Source organism: Vespa velutina, chromosome 3, assembly GCF_912470025.1.
Source record: "Vespa velutina chromosome 3, iVesVel2.1, whole genome shotgun sequence".
Classification (NCBI taxonomy): domain Eukaryota; kingdom Metazoa; phylum Arthropoda; class Insecta; order Hymenoptera; family Vespidae; genus Vespa; species Vespa velutina.
In genome coordinates, this window is record NC_062190.1 from 11,201,862 (window position 1) to 11,218,073 (window position 16,212).

Below are 16,212 nucleotides of genomic sequence, written 5' to 3' on the forward strand. Positions count from 1 at the left end.
GGTAGAGGGTGCGAGTAAAGGCGTAGTTCCCTCTCTCCTCCCGTCGTCGTTAGCTGCTGTCTCACTCAATTGCCGCGCTCGTCGCGTGTCGACGCTAGCGTCGCGGCTGGCCGTCCGCGTACTCCGGTCGTGTGTAATTTCGTCTCCTCCGTGTTAGATCGGCTGGTCCGCCCGTATTATTTTAACGCTTTTTTTTTTTCGCGCACTCTTAGCGCGCGAGTAGTGACCTTCGTATAGGAGGAAGACTCGGTGCCCGTTATATATCTCCCGTAAAAACGTCAAGGACATAAGGGCATCAAATATCGTACGACATTTGGTGACAGCGGGAAGGAAAGAGTGGAAAGCTCCTTTGGGGAAGAGGAGTTTTCTAGTGGCACAATATACATATACATATATATATATATATATATACACGAGGGTAGAGGGAGAGCAGTGTGAAAATAGTGTGCGTAGTTGGAGAAAGTGAACACGAGTCGAGGACAACGACGACGACGACGACGACGACGACGACGACGACGAGGACTAGGAGAAGGAGGAGGAGGACAAAAACAATAACGACGACGACAACGACAATAACAACAACGAGGGATACGACGAAGACGAAAAGAAAAACGAGGACGAAGATAACGATATCGTTCACGACGGCGACGGCGACAAAGACGAAGACGCAGACGGCGACGGTGACGGTGGTGTCGGCACGCAGTACGCACGCACGCGTAGAGGAAGGGCAACAAATAAGAGGAGGAGAAGGAAGAGAGGAGGGAGGAGGAGGTGGCGGTGGTGGTGGAGGAGGAGGAGGAGGAAGAAAAAGAAGAGGAGAAAGAGGAGATTATCTACCGATCGGGCGATCGGTCGGCGGCGACGGTCGTCGTCGTCGTCGTCGTCGTCGTCGTCGGGCCGCCGATGGCAGTGTACTAGTAAAAGTAATAGCAATAATAATAGTATTACTAGTAGTACTAGCAGTAGCAGCAATAATAGTAATAGTAGTAATAGTAGATGCTGATGGTAGCAGCAGCAGCAGCAGCAGCAATAATAGTAGTAGTGGTGCTACTAGTAGTAATAGTAGTAGTGATCTTCCTGGTGCTCCTCGTGCTGATGCTCCTAGTGATGGTGCTCTAGTGGTTGTGAGCAGACCGTCGTTGTTGCCGCTGCTGCTGTTCTTTGGCCGTCGGTGCGTATTTATGCCAGGCATGGAGCGCCGGACTCAGTGCGCCCGTTTCAAATCGTTACGAGCCGTTACCGCAGACTCCACGTCGAAGTAACACAAGGAAAAGAAGAAGAAGGAAAGAGCGAGAGCGAGAGAGAGTGAGTGAGAGAGAGAGAGAGAGAGAGAGAGAGAGAGAGAGAGAGAGAGAAGGTGAGTCCGCGCCACAGAGAAAGAGATCGAATCGGTCGACGACTCCTCCCCTCTCCTCCTTCTGTCCCTTCCGTCCACCGTACCTGCCCCCTCTCCTCTCCTCTCTACGTCCCATGAGAGAGACAGAGAGAGAGAGAGAGAGAGGTCTTGACCCACTTGCGTCTATCTCCTGCGGAGCTGTCATCCCTCTCGCGTTTTCGCGCCTATTTCGCGCGATCGAATAAAAGAGAAAATGAGAGAAATAATGTTTCTCGACGACGATCTATGGTAAACTAAAACGATGACGATCGACGACTAACTCTCTTTCTCTGTCACGCTGCTAACAGAGGACAGAGAGAGAGAGAGAGAGAGAGAGAGAGGTGAGCGTAGGGAGGTAGAGCAAGCTGGAACGAGTTTGAAAACTAGCAATGCCGGTCCGACGGACATCTGCGATTCCTAAAGTGCGTCCTTTCCAAACAGGGAATGTTAAATAGCCTTCGCGCTTGATCGACTAACGGAGCCTTCTCGAATGATCTTTCTTGACCCAACTCCTCTCTCTCTCTCTCTCTTTCTCTGCATGTAACTCTGTCTCTATCTTTCTGATCGTAGAAAGGGTCATCGATCTTTCGAAATCGTTTCTCGTCCACGCCTCTCGTTTCAAGGACGTTCGTCTATCTATCCATCTCTGTCTCCCTCTCTCTCTCTCTCTCTCTCTCTCTCTCTTTCTCTCTCTCTCTGTCTTCCGAGAAGGCTGATGCCTCGGATCGAGTTATGCTTACGTTATATTACATTCCGTTGTTATTACAGGAAAACTTTTAACGAAGAGAAATAGAGATAGAGATATAGATAGATGAATGAGACGTACGTTACGTGCTATTTCGTTTACAAATACAACTAACTAGTTGTATGTACATATCAATTACGTTTAGTCGTTAACGCATTCTCGCAATAGATCAACGTCTTGTTTCTTACGTTCTTTTCTTTTTTTTCTTTCTTTTCTCTCTCCCTCACTCTCTCTCTCTCTCTCTCTCTCTCTTTCTCACACACTCTTTCCCTCTTCTTTTTTTTTTTTCTCTCTTTTTCACAATTATTTTCTATAAGTATAAAGAGAAATTCATTAATAGATAATATATTTCTTATAGTTTTATACTTTACTTATTGTCCTGTATATTCGTTTCGTATATTTTTAGAACGAACGAAATGAAAAAAAAAAAAATAAAGAAAAATGAACCATCGATAGAATCCCAAAGTATCATTCGTAAATAAGTTTAAAATACTTATTTGATTACTTATGTACATTCCAAAGTTCTCGCGCGCGTTTCGATTGTAAATCAAAATGGCGGGCCCACCGGTGGCGTAGTAATGTAAAGTTATAGTATTGATATATTAGTAGATCCGCTTGTCGTGTCGCGTTGGTCGTCGTCGTCGTTGTCGTCGTCGTCGTACAAATCGATGAAGTTTCGGAAATTATTCCGGAAATTTAATACGCCGTCGAAAGAGGTTTGTTTATCTCTCATCCGCGTTTACCCCGATTACGTAAGCGAAACGACCACCGGTATACATACCTACATACGGTACCTATTTCTACCTATATATATATACACAACATATGTACGTATGTATATAATGTTTTATATAGATCAGTCTTCTTTCTTTTTACTAGTATGTTTGTTGGTGTACATACATCATACATACATACATATATATATGTGTGTGTGTGTGTGTGTGTGTGTGATGATGACGTGTGCGCGTGTACGCGTTTGTACCATTCGACTCGCATATTCACCAGAAAAAAGAAAAAGAAGAAGAAGAAGTAGAGAGAAGAAAAGTATTCTCAGAAGATATAGAAGCGCTCGTTTGAAAAGCCTTTTCGGCCGTTCTTTGGATCGTTGCTTCGACGATCTCTCGGGGTGATTGTACTCGTAAAAAAGGTATTTCTGGTATCCTTTCTTAAGGACCGACAAAGAAGGGAGAGAATGAGAGAGAAAGAGAGAATTCAGAGCTCGTTTCTCTCAGAGGAATCTTCTTCCTCAATCGCCTTTTCCGAGTATCGCGATATGCCGTTCGATTGAATGTTTTAGAAACGTTTCTCTTAACGAGGTATATACTCTCATAATGAGAACGTTTTCATAGTCTAACAAACGATACCTTTTAATACGAAGTATTTATTATATATATATATATATATGGTATCTTTGTATATATTTATTTATTTACGTATTCATTTATGTATTTACGTCTTACACGTATAAATCCGAAGGACTTCAGAGAGAGAAACGATTTTTCTATCTATTCTTTAACGACACAACAAATCCTAACTCGTTATACTCGTATCCGATTGGTTAAGAACATTTTCCCGTGTTAATATGTATCTCGTATTTTATTGGTGATACATCTGTCTTCGAACAGGTAATTTACTTATGATCCGTAATAATGAAACTAACGCATCTAGGACTGATTTAACAAGCATAACGAAGAGTTTTTAACTCCGATCATATCCGATAGATGACACTTTTTCATCGATTACCTTTCGATCGTTTTTTTTCTTTTCTCTTCTTTTCTTTCGTTTTTTCTCTACAATATGGCGGATGTTGTTAAAGAAAAAAAAAGCAACTTATTTCGTCTCGAATAATAACGTCTTGGAGATGTCTTTTATCTTTTTTCTTTTTTTTTTTTTTTTTCTTTCCTTTTATAACGAGAGTTTTTAAAGTTACGCAAGCCAACATTTTTCTAATCTTTCAACGTGAAAATATTATCGTCCTTGGGATGTGAAAGAAAATGTGACGTTTCATTAGTTAAGATTGATAAATGCGTACATATGTAGATAGATAAAGGGCCTTTAAAGAACATCACTATCTACCCTTCAGCACTGAACACTCAGTATATTTTCAAACGCTTCGAAGTATACTCGAGGAAACTCATCGTTTAGTCGAACGTAAGTTTAATCAAGTATATATATATATATTTCTTAAATAGATTCGAACGAAATTATTCATCAATTTTTGAGAGTCAAATCAAAAGATCCCATTGTTAATCGTTAAATCGAGTGTACATAGTAATTGCGTATTCGTTAATCTTTTTAATATAATATAAAAGTATAATTAAAATATATAATAAAATATATAATAGAAAAATTTAATATAATTGAATGCTAATTTAATACGAACACAAGTTTGAGGTGACAAAGGTTATTACGTGATATTGAAGATCAATTGCTTTTCTTTTTTCTTTTTTCTTTTTTTTTTTTCGAAGGACCAAGTTACTTTTCTTTTTTTCGATCATAAAACTATAAGCCTTAAAATCGTCTAAATAAACTTTTTCGTACACTCTGTATATGCGATGAAAAATTCATTTTGTCGCTTTTATGGAATCTGCCATTTAATATTAGACACGAAAATACGTCATTAAAAGTTTTGACAAAGGAAAAAAAAAAAAGGAATTCGATAGATCTAAATAGGTAAAAAAAGGAGAAAAAATTAAAGAAAGAAGGTTCGCTTTGGTGCATCACCCCTATGCCTAACTTCCCCCCCCCCCCCCCCAAACCAACCGTCTGCTACCTTTTACACGTTTAATAAACGACGATAAGGGCAAACGACCGATCGGCAGATGCTCGTTACGTATTTTTCTCTCTCTCTCTGTCTCTCTCTCTTTCCTTCTTTCTTTCTTTCTTTCTTTCTTTTTCTTTCCTTGTCCTTTTTATTGTTAGTATTTGCCTTGCGTCTTCGTTTTCTACGAAGAGCCACGTTTTCTTCGATCCCCACAAGAAGTTACGAACATCGAAATGTCTTCGACGTGCCGATGCATTCTAGTCTACGTTTTATAAACTCCTTACCGTTCACAACGATACCCAACTTTATATTCATTCGTTTCACTACATTTATTCCTATCAGATAATATTTTTCTTTCTTTCTTTTTTCTTTTCTTCTTTTTTTTTTTTTTTTTTTTTTTTTTTTTTTTTTTATTTGAAAATAACTTCTTTTTCCTTTTTCTTTACTTTACTTTTTTTTTTTCCTTTTTTTTTCTGTTTCTCTCTCTCTCTCTCTCTCTCTCTCTCTCTCTCTCTCTCTCTCTCTCTTCCTTATCATTACAATTTTTCTTTCATTGATTTACATTTTATAAACTACTTATCGTTCGCAATGGCATCCAACTTTATATTCATTCGTTTCACTACATTTATTCCTATGAGATATTTTTCTTTTCTTTTTTTTTTTTTTTTATTTGAGAATAATTTCTTTTTTTTTTTCTTTCCTTTTTTTCCTTTTTTTCTTCCTTTCTCTCTCTCTCTCTCTCTCTCTCTCTCTCTCTCTCTCTCTTCCTCTTTTCGCATTACAATTTTTCTTTCATCGGTTTACGTTTCATAAACAACTCTTCTTATCGTTCGCAGCAATTATTTATATTTTTTATTCATTCTTTACATTTTTCTTTCTTTCTTTTTTTTTTTTTTATTAAATAATATTTTTGTTCTAAAGCAACTTCTCTTTCTTTTTTTTTTTTGTCCATTTGTTCATTTCCTTATTACGATTTTTTCTATCATTATTTTACGCTTCATAATGATTTTTATCATTCACGGTGATTCTTAATTTTTTTTACTCATTACTGTCTCTATACGTTTTTCCTAGCAGAAAATATTTTTTTTTTTTTCAATTGAAAACAGCTTCTCTTTTTTTTTTTTTTTTTTTTTATCGTTATTTTTCTTTCGTCATTTTACGTTATTACGTTATATACAATTTTTACCTCCATTAGATTTTAGAATTTCTATTAGACAATATTTTCCATTTGAAAAATAACGTTTGTTTGTCTCTTGTCACAGTATCGTTTTTTTTTTTTTTTCCTTTCCATTATTTTTACATTTTGCAAAATTCTTATCGTTCTCGACTTTACATTCATTCAGTCAGTCTTTACATGACATATTTTGCGTTGGACAATATTTTACATTTGAAAACAACATTTTCCTTCTTTTTCTTTTTTTTTTTTTTTTATTATTATTATCTTTCATTATTTGACGTTTCATAAAGTTCACTCATGACGTTTCTCAATTCTATATTCATACATTTGCTCTGTGCATATTTCTTATCAGATAATATTTTTCATTTAAAATAAAATAAAATAAAATAAAATAAAATAAAGATAAAAAAGAAAGAAAAGCAACATTCTCAAAGCTTTGTACTCGTTCAGTTTTTACGTACATAGATATTTTCTATTGGATATTTTTCATTTAAGAAAGATTTCCTTACAGTCAATTTTCTTTTATCTCTCTCTCTCTCTCTCTCTCTCTCCCTCTCTCTCTCTTCTTTTTCTCCATTGTTTAGATTCAACCGTAAGAATGAGCTTTGAAAGCTCAAAAGAGTAAAAAGTTTTTACATGTATTACGTAAGCCTTGATATATTTATCGCAACTCCGTTCTTCCTTTTTAACCTCGCATTTAATAGACGACGATAAGACACAGACGAGTAGGTAGGTACGTGCGTTAGAAATACTTATTTACGTTGAACGTTAATATTACTCGTTTCCCCTTTTCCTCGAAGGAACACGTGCAGACATTGTCTCGTTAAGCTATTTATCGGTCTTTATTACCAATTTTTTTTTATCGTTTCCCTCGTGAGTAAGTAAGTAAGTGAATATTTGAATAACCGAGTGGAATGAGTAAGCGAGTAAGTAAGAAACATGAGCACACATTTTTGGATTCTCGTGAACATCGATGCATTTTTTTTATTTTTATGAACTAACGATAATATTCTCTCTTTCTCTCTCTCTCTCTTTCTCTACACTTTTATTTTTTAGTTCTCCCTAAAAAAATTTTTTTTTTTTTTATTTATAACTTTCAAAAATCACAAAGAAGGTCATAGACATATCTGGCGTGAACTAAAAGAACGAGATAAGTATATCCGCTTTTACCCCTTCCCCGTCATCCCTTAAGGACAAACAAGTTGCATCTTTACCCTCTTCTTCTTTCCCTTACCTATCTTTGTGCATATTTCTTTGTCTTTTTGTTTTTTATTTTATTTTATTTTGTTTTTTTCAATTTTCTTCTCTTTTTGTTGTTTTCTCTAATTCATGAATTCGAAAAATTGTACGAAAGAAGAAAAAAAATATTTCAAGAATAGACGCAAGTAATTAAGTATGTACTTTACTTGCATCGATCGCGACGATATATATATATATATACGGAACTATCGTCGATCAGATCGAAGGTAAATTTTAGGGGAAACATTTGTATAGATTTTCTTTTTTTTTTTTCTCAATCCGAAACGATTAGAAATAAGAAAAAGTAGAATGATAATGGTGGGGGTTGTAGAAGATGAGTCATGTCCAAAAGAACAAGGGCGTCGATGCTCAACTGATTGGCCATCATTGCCGTTGTCCTCCTCTTTCTCCGTCTCTCTCTCTCTCTCTCTCTCTTCCTCTTTTTCTTTTTCCTTCTCTTCCATCTTCTCCTCTTGGTACTCCTCGTCATCTTGGTCAACGTCGTGTACAACGTAAAAAAGTGGAATTAGGTACGGCCCGAAACTCGATCTCTCTCCTTTCGTCCAAACAAAGGAATCCGAGAGTGCAACGCGATACTCACGTTTACTCGTGGTATATACACGTCGTCGTCGTAATCGTTGTAGTCGTCGTCGTCGTCGTCCTCGTCGTCATCGTCATCGTCGTATCGTGTTGTGATTTTGGCTCTCTTTTAACGGTAAATACTTGAAGAGGATGGGTCATAAGTTACTACAGATTTCTTTCTTGTCTTTTATATATATATATATATATATATATATATATATATATATATATATCTTTATATACATGTATATATAAGAATAACTTTATAGCTTGGGAAAAGAAAGGGGAGAAAAAAAAAAGAAATCAGCCCAAAAACCTCTCAAAAGAAGTAATTGATTTTTAATTACTTTTAATTATACTTGGGAACTTTTGGATCACTCAGTAATATGTGTATATATATATAAAAGAGAGAGATAGAGAGAGAGGGATCATTCGACGATTTATTCGATTTTGTATTACCATTAACAATCTTTCGCTAATTATATTTTTTTAATTATTATTATTATTATTGTTTTTTTTTTTTTTTTTTTTTATAAAGCTTGTATTTTTACAACGTGGAAAAAAAATGAAGAAAAAGAAAGAAAGAAGTTATCTCGAAATCTCTTGAGAAGGAGTAATTAATTTTTAATTACTATTAATTACGCTTAAGAATATTTGGGTCACTCAGTAGTATATATATCTATGACATAAAAAAAAGAAAGGAAGAGAGAGATCGATGATTTATTCAATTTTGTATTATTATTAATAATCCTTCGCTAATGATTTTTTTCATTACATTAACTCCCTTCCCTAAGCAACCCATTAACTAACGATCATTTTAATTCTTATTCCCCCCACCTAATCTTTTCGTTATCGCAAAACCATTAACCTAACTCGTCGTTTTCAACAGTCGGCAAAGTTTCGGAAGGTTTTCTCGTGAGTCACTTAGTTCTTCCTCGATCATTTGCTTGGAAGGAAGAAAGGAAAGTTAAGTTCGAAACATTAGACATCGTCCTCGATTTTCGTAAGACGATAAGTCCTTCTCCCGTTGTCTTGGCAGTGACAAATCGGTGATGCAAGAAGAGTAATAATGTCTGAGAATGTATAATGTGTGTACGAAACTAACGACGAGAGAGTGAAAAATAACTATACTTGTTATTACGGTAGTATAGTTTTTTTTTTTTTTTTAATAATTGACTCGCCTGGCTTTCGTCCATTTTTTTTTTTATCGATAATAAGAAAGAAAGAGAGAGAGATAGTCGAACAATTTTTTTCATTTTCAATAGAAGATTTAAATAATCCCTGACCTGTCATCTTTCTCTCTCTCTTTTTTTTTTTTTTTCATGAGGCTTCAACTTCGAAAACGAGCTGTCAGAAAGTTTTAAACTCGTTTCGGGCCTCCTCCTCTCTCGTTTTCTCTTGCCTACTTCCCCTCCGTACCCTTCGAGCCCTCTTTTTTCCTCCGCCTACCCCTCTCTGTTACTCTGCAAACCGTTGTATCGTCGTTTCCCCTTGTTTCCTTGGTCGTAAACTTTCAAGGCTTCGAGATGGCGCGTTTTCAGGCGAGAACATCCCTCTGGAAGGTGATGCTCGTCAAACGATATCTCTTAAAACAAGCGCCCTTTACGAGATTCGCCATTTGACGGGCGTTCCTTCCTTAAATCGAAGCAACCTCGTCTCTTCCTCTTCTTCCTTTTCTTCTTTTTATTATTATTATTTTTTTTTCTTTCTCTCTTGATAAAATCTGCCCTCTCGAAGTAAAGGTAAGAAGATAGAGAGAAAGAGAGAGAGAGAGAGAGAGAGAGAGAGAGAGGGAGGGAGGTAAAAATTAATTTGAGAATCTTCCACTTTACGCTCGACGATGACCGATCAAAAACTGGCTAGTAAAGATTGTAAAATATCGAAGAAAAAAAAAGCAATCTATACAAATGTTTCCTCAAAAGTTTATCTTCGATCTGACCGACAAAATTTTCATATATATCGTCGCGATCGATCTAAGTAAAGTACCTATTTAATTATTTGCGTCTATTCTTGAAACGTTTTTGTTTTTCCTTCTTTCGTAGGATTATTTGAAATTTGCGAATTAGAGAGAAAAAGGAATTAGAAGAAAAAGGAAAGAACAACGGAAGTAGAAAATTTGACGGACGATCGATGGAACAGATTTGTACTCGTCGATGACGACAACGAGGAGGAAGTGAAGGAAGACGAGGAGGAGGAGGAGGAGGAGGAGGAGGAGGAGGAGGAGGAGGAGGAGGAGGTGTGTGTGTGCGTGTGTATGTGGAGGAGAGGGAAAGAGGCGGCGGAGGAGGAAGACGAGTTTTCTCGCGGAAAAGGAAAGACCAAACGCGGAAAAGCGTCCGTATGTTACGCGAGGAATTATAAAGAGCGTATCTTGCATTGTTGATTATAGTCGAACAGCAGTAAGTACTTACTAGTCCATGTTGAAAGAAGAGATGCCCGAGTGGCACGGAAGATGCTATTTATGCACCGGAAATGACGATAGCGTGGTTTGTCGTCAACGTGACACGTGCGAACTTGCAATTCTATCCCACAGTACAGTTTCTATTACGTATCTCCTTTAATTTGTTTTATTTTATTTTATTTGTATATAGATAGGATAATAGATAGGATTAGTACTTTGAAATGAATAAGGAGGAATGATTTTTTTTCCTTCTCTCTCTCACTCTCTTTCTCTGTCTGTCGTCTTCACTTCCTGTGACTCGTTCGCTGTATTATCGGGCAAAGGACAGTTCCATATTCCTCGACGTTTCCGACGTAAGGTCTCCGTGCATACCCTTTCTATCCGTAATTAGCATTCACGATACATTCCCGTCACGTATCCGCAGGATAGTTTCTTCGCACGCGACTTTGAGACCAAGCTTCGACAGAGGAAGACAACGGACGACAGACGAAGACGACAGAAGACGACGGACGACAGAGGAGAAAGGAAAAGGAAGGACGAAGGTGGAGCCGAAGAAAAAGGATTTTCTTTTCTTTTATTTTATTTTATTCTTTTTTTTTTTCTTTTTTTTTCTTCTTTCTTTCTTCCGCCCCCTCCCCCCTCTTTCTTCTCTTTTTTGCCCTTATGGGGTCGCAGTTTGAACGACGACGGTGTCAGGTAGAAACGTCATTGTCCTTTCCCCAACTTACCTCCCTTTCCACCCCCTCCTCTCAACCTCCCCACCCCCCCCCACCCCCATTGACAATTTGAAGAAGCGACGTGCGCCCTTTCGCATATTACACAGCTAGCACGATCGAATAAATTATGCTTCCTCTCCTATTCGCCGAAAAAAGAATCGCATTCGTTCTCCCGCGGAGGATCTATCGGCCCATAAATAATACATAAACGGAATATACCATCGAATTTCGAGGAGCGTGAATCGTCGTACGACATATCGTAAAGAGGAGAGAAGGAGAGAGAGAGAGAGAGAGGGAGGGGAAAAGAGAAGATGTAAAAGTTGGAGAAGGAAAATCATGGGGAAGAAAGAAGAAAGAGGGGTGGGAAGGACAAGAAGAACCGAGAACTGACCCGATTTAAAAGAATATGATCGGTGGTGAAACGAAAATCTAATAATCGTTATCCTTTCGAATTTTCCGAATTTTTTTCGAATCAACGAAAGAGGGAGAAGAAGGACTTGCATCTTCCATCCACAACATGTTTTTTTTTTTTTTTTTTTTTTTTCGATATAGTATCGATCATACGATTCCAAAAGTCGTTGCATTTCCTCGATATAAATGTAACTTTCGTATTTTGTATTTTATATACACATATATATATATATATATTATCATATTATGTTTTATATATATTTGTTTATGACAAATATATAAATATGTATGCACGTAGAGGAGCAAATAACTCGGGACAAAAAGCATGGAAACGGATGGAGACATTATTTTCACTGCTTTCCCGTAAACGATCCGTCGTCCCTTTGTACTTACGATTCATCGTGTCTACCGTTCGTACGACGCACTTGTTCGTCGTTTCCCTTTGTACGTACATACCTTCGTTCGTGAACATAGCATTTTATATACTTTTAAGTTGAACTGAGGAGGAGGAGGAGGAGGAGGACGACATGGAGAGAGAGAGAGAGAGAAAGAGAGAGAGAAGGAGGAGGAAGAAGAGAAAAAGAAGGATGGCTTGCAAGAGAAAGAGAGTCTGGTAAAACGTTGCTAACTATATTAAAGGCATTCTACTATTTTTTCTCTCTCTTTTTTAATCTTCTTTTTTATCTCCTTCTTTCTTTTTTTTGATTTTTCTTTTTCGTTTTTTTTTCTTTTTTTTTGTTCTTTTTCTTTCTTTCTCTCTCTCTCTCTCTCTCTCTCTCTCTTTTGTTCTTTTTAGTTCTCCATACCATTTGTTTCGGGAAAAAGAAATTTTCTTTATACATTGTCGTAAGGTAATTTCCCGATGAAGTCGCGTACGTTTAATAAGAGGGTATAACCTTTTGGGTTTCTGAGACAAGGACCTTTTAAAATCCTCCGTATTATAACGAGCGTAACGGAGAAACCGTCGTCGAGATTGCGATGGGCTCCTTCTTTCCGTCGCGGCTCGTATAATCGTGGCACGAGAACCGTTCGAAAGTTAATTCGAAATTTATTCATGGACACCACGGGACCACCCGTTCCCGCGTGTATACACATCTTCATCCTTTTATATATATATATATATATATACATACATACATACTTGGTATTTGTACGAGCGCGCGCTCTGACACAGAAAGACACAGACACATACACGAACACAAACACACAGCGCTGTTTCCTCTTTTTTCTCTTATCCTGATCCATGCAGTCAACGTAAGGAAGAACGATAGGGACTAAAGGGACGAGAGAAAAAGAGAGAAAGAGAGAGGGAGAGAAAAAAAAGGAAAAAACTGCCATGCTATGAATACGTAATTTTATTACAATTAAGAATTAACCTGCATGTATATATAAATATGTGTGTGTGTGTGTGTGTGTGTGTGTGTGTGTGTGTGTGTGTGAATATAAGATGGATGGGATATACGTTTGTCATTTTTAGTACAAAACTTGCTCCGTCTCACGAATTTCTGATTTTCGCCTTTTCTATTCGCGCGATTTTTTTGAAATAAACTATAATCGTAGAAATACAAAAAGAGAGAGAGAGAGAGAGAGAGAGAGAGAGAGAGAGAGAGAGAAAGACGTAAAAGGTCCATATAAGAAATTTTTACGAGTTTTGTGTGCTCTTCGAGACGGGCATCAACGACGGTATAAAAAGTAAGTAACAATTTTTCTCTCGGAGAAAGAAACGGAGACTGAAAGACATAGAGAAAAAAGAGAGAGAGAGAGAAAGAGAGAGAATGAAAGAGGGAGAAGAAAAATCCGAAAAGAACGGCGTATCTGGCGAAAAATAAAGGACGTTCGTTTGCTCGTAAAACGAGCGGGATTATGTGATAGCCGCCGGTGATCGGGACGAGAGAGAAAGAGAGAGAGAGAGAGAGAGAGAGAGGGAGAGAAGAAACGGCGAAAGAGAGAAAGAGAAAGAGAGATCATGCTAGGCGTTCGATAGGCCATACCTACCTATCTATGGTCCACATAAAAATCAGCACTGTCGATATCCTTCGGATAGATTTATAACGTAGTAATAATAAAACGCGCGTTGGAATATGGTGGTATCGGTGGCATCGATGGTGGTGATGGTGGTAGTGGCAGTGGTGACGGCGGCTTTATTAAAGCGTCCGTGAGTTTATGCAGGACCGATATTGTACGATCGATGAAACGAGAAGAGGTTATATGGAAAAGCAATGTTCTTCTTTTACTCTCTTTCTCTTTGCTTGCGTTAGTCGCGTACGTCGTTGAAAGAAAAAGAAAAAGTAGGAGGAGGAGGAGGATGAGGAGGAGGAGGAGAAGAAGGAAGAAGAAGAAGAAAAAAATCGAACGCAACGGAGACGACGTTTCTCCGCACGATCGATCAATCGTGTCGAATAGAATAAAAAATGCAACGCATCGCGCCGGATGCAACGTAGGCGAGTTCGAGTTTGAGCTCGAAGAGAGAGAGAGAGAGAGAGATAGAGAGAGAGAGAGAGAGAGAGAGAGAGGGAAAGGGGAAGTAGACTTATCGACGATTCGTTCGTTCATCAAAGTGCATTGCGCAACACGATGTTATTCTTGGAGGCGTCTCGTGTTCTCGAACCGTTTGGATTTTCCTGGTCGCGTCGCGTCGCGTCGCCCGAAGAGGCGAGACGAGGATAGGAGAGGAGAGGAAAGGAGAGAAGAGAAGAGTTTGACGTTCTTCGGCTTATCTACGAGCCTACGAGACAAGATACCGAGGACGGTTGAATTATTATTACGAGTTTGATCGGTCCTCCTTTAAAGAGGTCCGTGCCATTCGTTTATTCGTTCGAGTGCAACGCGACGGCGACGGCGACGGCGACGGCGATGCGTTTCGCCCGAGGCAAAACGACATATTCGGCTTACGGATTTATATTATTATATAGCTTTTATACCGTATCCAACTTGGCTGAGATAGGTACTGGCCCATTGTATTTCGAATAATTCTACACTCAAAAGCGATATCTCTTTTTCCTCCTCCTCCTGCTATCCCCTCCCCCTAACCTCTCGAATAATCTCGACCATTTGAGTTTAATCGATGTCTCGCGGTACGCGTCGCACCCTTATCATCCGATAACTATACCGTTGGCTATCCGATAATTATTCCTTCCGTTATCCCGGAAAATATGAGAAATTTCTTCTTTCTCTACTCTATGAAATTTCTTTCCTTTTATTTGTTTTTTTATGTTTCTTTAATTCTTTCTTCTCTTACTTTTTTTTTATTTTTTTTTTTATTTTTTTAACGTAGATACATACCAATAAGTTTTGTTACGTGGGCGTGCATTAGGGAACGTTCGTCGTCTATATTCCTTGCAATCTTGCAATACCAAAGAGATGAAGATACACAAGCACAATTACTAGCTCTTTCTCTGTCTCTCTCTCTCTCTCTCTCTCTCTATATATATATATATATATATATATATATATATATATATATATATATATATATATACTTCTATGACTACGATGAGGCGACAACGAGGACGAGGACGAGGACGAGGACGACTTCGAATCAACATTTCGTGATAAATTAGCTCGGGAATAGAAGAGCACGGGAAATATACACACACACACATATATATATATGTTCCTTCTTTAGTTAACTTGTAAACCGCATATTCACGGAGGTGTAAAGTTTACGCTAGAACTCTCACTCGAAATACATGATACCAGTATTCGCGATCCTCGGAATTCCTTTGTGCATAGCCGACACGACTTTCCCTTCCGGAGGGAGCACGTCGAATGGAAGTCGTCGAGATTCGACTCTCGTGTATTTTCTCTCTACGTTCTCTGGTCTTTTCTCGTTTCTCTCCTTGATGCTTTTTCCGAGTACTTAATAAACGATAAGAGAGAGAGAGAGAGAGAGAGAGAGAGAGAGAGAGAGAGACGCCAAGTTCATCGTCAGTCGCTCTCAGCTACAGGTTGTTGAGAATTTTTTCTCTCTCTCTCTCTCTCTCTCTCTCTCTCTATCTTTTTCTGTCTATTTCTCTTTTTTTTTCTTGTTCCATCGAGTGTCATTGTGTCTTCGGTGGCACCTACACTCTTGCGAGAGAAAAAGACTAAGAGAGGGTGAAAAGATAGAAAGGGGCCTAGCTTTAAGCTCGAAAAAGACAGGAAGAGGTCGTATAAAAGGGCCATGACCCTCTTGAAATTTACTTCTCTCGCGGTCCTTGGTATTATTTCTGGACGAGGATGCTGTTTCCGGCGGTGTCACCAATTTGTATAATTACTGTTTTTTCTCGAAACAAAACCATTCGGGTTTGTGGTTGCTTTCCTTTTGCTGGCTACATTTTACATATTTTCTCTCTCTCTCTCTCTCTCTTTTTCTTTTTTTCTCTTACGATTTAATTGTTATTATCATCATTATTACAATAATAATAATTATTATTATTATTATATTGTTATTATTATTATTATTAGATGGCGATATTATCGATCGGTATGAATTTCTCGTCTCGAGGAGACATTTTACTGAAGCACGAACGCAAAAGTCACTCGGTGCGTTCCCCCATCCGGCTTTTCATTTCGTTCTTTTTATTACCGACCTTAAAATAAACTTTGAAGCCTTGCGACAGTAGCGTCTTTCTACCATTGGCTTTCTCCCTCTCTTTCGTCCCTTTTTCCTTTCGTCTTCTCCTTTCGTCGGTCGAAGACGGCTAAGAAGAGAGAGTCAAGGGTGAGGACAAAGGGAATGAGAAGGAGGAGAGAGAGAGAGAGAGAGAGAGAGAGAGAGAGAGAGAGAGACGAGACGAGACGAGACGAGAGGAACGCTTTGA

General features: G+C 38.2%; 1 protein-coding gene across 9 annotated transcripts in view; it reads left to right on the forward strand.

Moving 5' to 3' along the window:
• The first annotated feature begins 786 nt into the window (after positions 1 to 786).
• The window catches only part of LOC124948008 (uncharacterized protein CG43867), a 110,660-nt gene continuing 95,234 nt past the window's right edge, over positions 787 to 16,212 (forward strand). For 7 of the 9 annotated variants that reach the window (XM_047491000.1, XM_047491004.1, XM_047491008.1 and 4 more), the window contains exon 1: positions 1,169 to 1,305. The gene's annotated coding sequence lies outside the window, so the exon portion shown is untranslated. Of the gene's footprint in view, positions 924 to 1,168; positions 1,358 to 16,212 lie in introns of those variants that run through there. The other 2 variants (XM_047491001.1, XM_047491002.1) reach the window with 2 other exon arrangements.